The 4,818-nt window shown below is 45.5% G+C and overlaps 1 long non-coding RNA gene across 1 annotated transcript in view; it reads left to right on the top strand.

Annotated features, from left to right (window-relative positions):
* LOC148003683 (uncharacterized) overlaps positions 1-261 on the top strand; it is a 4,290-nt gene extending 4,029 nt beyond the window's left edge. Inside the window, exon 2 of the long non-coding RNA XR_015629085.1 lies at positions 1-261. This exon is cut by the window's left edge and continues 254 nt beyond it. This is a non-coding gene — a long non-coding RNA (uncharacterized LOC148003683).
* Positions 262-4,818: the final 4,557 nt, after the last annotated feature.

Below are 4,818 nucleotides of genomic sequence, written 5' to 3'. Positions count from 1 at the left end.
AGTTCCTTCAATCACAGCACTTGACGGGCTGAGGCAGGACTTTAAGTTTGAGTTTGGAAAAGAAAAAAGTAAGACAGTCTATAGGACAATGGCTAGTACCGACCTTCTTATTTATTTATTTATTTATTTATTTATTTATTTATTTATTTATAGTTAGGGTTTCTCTCTGGGTAGCTCTGGATGTTCTGGAACTTGCCCTGTAGACCAGAGATCTGCCTGCCTCTGGCTCCAAACCTCTGGGATTAAAGGAGTGTACCACCACCTCCCGGCTTCTTTTCATTGTTCTTAATATTTGTTTTTATTTTATGTGTACAGGTACTTTGATTGGATGTTTTGTATGTGAACCATTTGGATGTATGGTGCCTGCAAAAAAAAAAACCCAACCCCAAAACAAAAACAAAAACAAAAACAAACCAGAAGGTCAGACCGCCAGGAACCGGACAGCTGTGAGCAGCCACGTGGGTGCTGGGAAAGCCTGTGAGCATTGAGCAACAAGTGCTCTTCACTGCTTGAGCCATCTCTCTAACTTCCTGTTTTAGTTTTTGAGACAGGCTGACTTTGAACTCCTGATCCTCCTACCTCCAGATCTGGAGTACTCTGTTATAGCTTGTACCACCAAACTGTTTATGTGGTCGGTGGATCCTAGGCATGGAACTAAGGGCTGAAGAGTTAAAAAAAAAGTCTCAGGTGAGCTGGGAAACTTTGGTCGGGGAAGCTAAGAACACTGATAACGTCAGCAAACAATGAGAATCGGGGAGTTCCAGATAAGAAGACAGCAGACCAACCTCCCATGGTATTTACAGCTTTGAAACAGCAGAGAAACAGATCTGCAGGTGGAACCTTCTACACCCAAAGTTTCCTTTTCCGCCCTTTAAAAATCCCAACTCCTCTGTGCCTTGGTACACACTCTCTGCTCCATTGAAGAGACTGTTGGACTTCATTGTTCTTTTCTTTTCCTTTCTCTCCCTTTAAGGCAGCAGTCTGGGGAGCGGGTGTGGGTCTCACTGTGTAAATCTGGCTGTCCTAGACCTCTCTATGTGGACCAGGCTGACCTTGAACTCACAGAGATCTGCCTGCCTCTGCCTCCGGGGTGCTGGGACTAGCGTGTGCAGTACCATGCTCCTTCATGTTCTAACTTACTTCTGTAGAGGTTTGGTCTCCTTGTTTTATTTTCATGGTGCTTCAATCAGCCTCAATCCAACAGGAGCCCTGTTGTACAACATGGTTCCCGGGAAGGTGTGAACATATATATATATCCACGTACTCCGAGAAGGGAAGTAACAGCAGGAGGGCTTGGTGACTGGACTCTCCCTCTGGAGCCATAAGTCCAAATAAACCCTTCCTTGAGTTGGTCACAGTGCTTCATCACAGCAGCAGAGGGTACCTAACACACTCCTTTTCCGTTTGGCTGCACTCATCACCACCACACTTTGCTCTCTAAGTTTCTCTCTCTCCTTAAAGTCTCCTAGAACACGTTTGAATTCATCAGTTTAAAATTACCTCAACAGAGAGCCCAGCGGCACTCTTCAGGTTCCTTTGCTGCCTAACAAAATATCTGGGACTAGGTATTTTATAAGAATAGAGGCTTTTTTTTTCCTTGCAGTTTTGGAATTTGGATGCAGTCACGGGGTGTGGCAGGCAGCAGAAGACTTCGGGGTCCATGTTTACTCTCTTTATAACTCACTCTTGGCAGAATAAATACGCTTTTCGAGATGGTAAAAATTCTTTCCAAGGGCAGCGACTTCAAGGACCTAATCCTGGCCCACGAGGCTCCATGTTGCCAAAGGTAACTATCTCCATCCAAATCAGCAGCTTTGGTGGTAGTAGGGGGTGCTGGAGAGATGGCTCAGCAGCCAAGAACACTTCCTGCTCTTGTAGGAGTTGAGTGGGTTTCCAACTATGTCAGGTAGCTCACAACAGTCTCGAGCTCTGGCGTGTGTGTGTGTGTGTGTGTGTGTGTGTGTGTGTGTGTGTGTCTAATGCCATCTTCTGGCTGCCGTGGGTGCCCGTACACATGATGCAGACACTCAGATGTAAGACACCTGAGGTAATTGCCATCCTCAGACTTACTCTGTCTGCTAACCTAGGCCCAGCCTGGACACTTCTACCCTCCACGCAATCTTATGTAGATCTCTTTCTCTCTCTCTCTTCTCTCTCTCTCTCTCTCTCTCTCTCTCTCTCTCTCTCTCTGTCTCTCTCTGTCTCTCTCTGTCTCTCTCTCTCTCTATATATATATATATATGTTTGAGGCCAGCCAGGTTTATGTGGTGAGATCCAGGCCAGCCACGACTACATAATGAACCTCTTTCTCAATGAATGGATGCATGAATGAAAATATTTAAGAACCGCATTTCTGATCTTAAGATCTACCTGAATACACCCCTTTCTATTTTTCTAGAGTGTTCCTTTCTCTTCTCCTGTTTTCTTTTAGTACCAGCAATGCACAGGTGTGATTTCCCACCCCCGCCCCCCCCTTTGGGAGATAGGATCTTACTATGGCCTAGGATAGCCTCTAACTCCTATAGCTGAAGATGACCTTGGACTTGAAAATTAGCAATACAGCAGTTTACAGAGAGTTCAGATACTGAGCACTGAGCCTTGGAATTGATTTGACATGTGTATAATGTGAGCACTAGATTTCAGTCTCACACACACACACACACACACACACACACACACAGGATTCAGTGGGTAGATCACTTGCTGTTCTAGTAAGAGAAAATGACTTCATATTCTCAGAACCCATGTAAAAGCAGAGCACAGTAGTACACATCTGCAATCCCATGTAATATCAGTGCTTCTATGGAGGTATGGGTGGTGGGGACAGGAGAATACCTAGAAACTCATAGGCCAGCTAACTTGGCACACACACACACACACACACACACACACACACACACACACACACACGCAGCCTTAATATTTTAATATGCCTCAAATGGCACAAAAGCTGGACCAATGCCTAACCTAAATCCGCTGCTGATTAAATAAATCTACCTCCCACCGATAATTTCAAATTACTACTTACTAAATTCCGTGTTCTCCCTTTTGCTGCCTTGGACCAGTTGGGCAGCCCTATTGGGCCATGCTTTCCCAGCTCCTCCTTCACAAGTTGGCTATACCTCCCTGTCCTCCACTCTTCTCAGGCATGGCAGCTCTCCTCTCCACCACATTCTGCCGGCCTGGCAGACCTCTCTTCTCTTCTCCTCCTCCTGGTCTCGAGCCCTGAAATCCTCAAGTCCCAACTCTGTCTGCTCAGCCATTGGATGCTGTCATCTTTGTTACCAATTGGTGACAGGGTCCCTTAATGTCTTATGTGCGACTCTCTGTCACAGGAGACTTCTCTGATGAGATCTGAGAGTTGTATCCATCTGATTATAGAGAGATATGAATTTAGAGGGTGATTTGATGCTATGTTTGTCAAAATGGTAGTAGGAGGTTAACCCTGGGCCCCTGTGCTCCTAAGTCTTGGGTCTCAGTCAGATTTACAGTAACAACATTGTATTTTCTCCTGTGGAGTGACCTTAAATCCAGTCAGAAGAGAGTAGGTTACCCTTCTACCATTCATGCTATGATTCTAACCATAGGCATATCTTGACGTGCTGGTCATTACTGTAGTTCACGGGCTTCACAACTGGGTAAGATAGTTGATGACTTTTCCTCCAAGCAGCCTGCATACTGAGAGGACTGAGCTAGCTGCAAACTGGCAGTTTGGGAGACTAAGCCTAAGTTTCTGTTTCCCAGAAATGAGAACCAGGATCCAGGAACCTGTGGTCAGCCAACCAGAGCAGCTAATCTGAGAACACCTTGTCATCTGGCCTGAAGGAAGACTTGGTAGCTGGAATGAGTAATCAAGCCCCTGGGAAGTCTCCAGGTCTCTAGAGATAGAGTTAACCAATCAAGATAGAAGGGCACGCCCTCCTCCCTGGAATTCCCCTAACTGACAATAAAAGCCAGGCTGCCAGTCCACTGGGTCTCCCTTCCCAGATGGGGAGACACTGAGTGCAGGAAATTCAGTTGAACAAACGCTTTCTGTTTTCGCATAGTATGAGTCTGGGGTATCATTTTTTTGGTGATTCTTGGACTCTCACAACATCACCTTCCAGCACTATAAAAGCTAGTTACTGGGGAGAAGCTTTTTGGTCAGTACTAATTTAATTTCACCATGTCCTGTGGCTAAAGTGTGTGGTGTCTTTCTTCTTCTTCTTCTTCTTCTTCTTCTTCTTCTTCTTCTTCTTCTTCTTCTTCTTCTTCTTCTTCTTCTTCTTCTTCTTCTTCCTCTTCCTCTTCCTCTTCCTCTTCTTCCTCTTCTTCCTCTTCTTCTTTTCTTTTTCTTTTTTCTTTTTTTCGGAGCTGGGGACCGAACCCAGGGTCTTGCGCTTGCTAGGCAAGCGCTCTACCACTGAGCTAAATCCCCAACCCCGTGTGTGCTGTCTTTAGCAACAAGGTTCTTACCATCAAGTTCTGGTGGGCAATCAGAGCAATGGTGGTAGTCTGCTTTATTTGGGGATGGGGGGAGGGAGGGGCGGTTCTAGGACATCCGATATCAAACTTTTTATATGATTGCTTGAGATCAAATTCAGGTCCAAATGGTTGTTTGACAAGCATTTTACAGACTGAGTTATCTCCCCAGGCCCTCCTTGTATTAAAAAAAAATGTGTGGTTTTGGGGTTGGGTAGGGTGGCTCACACCTTTAACCTTAGTACAAAGGCTTCTCTGTGGGTTCCAAGCCACCAGGTTTATACTGAGTTCCAGGCCAGCCAGGCCCACATAGTGAGATCCTGTCTCAGAAAACAAAGCGGTTACTAGCATATTTTA

This window comes from Rattus norvegicus, chromosome 9 (assembly GCF_021556685.1).
Source record: "Rattus norvegicus strain SHRSP/BbbUtx chromosome 9, alternate assembly SHRSP_T2T, whole genome shotgun sequence".
In the NCBI taxonomy this organism is placed as follows: Eukaryota; Metazoa; Chordata; class Mammalia; order Rodentia; family Muridae; genus Rattus; species Rattus norvegicus.
This window is presented reverse-complemented; position numbering and strand designations above follow the sequence as displayed.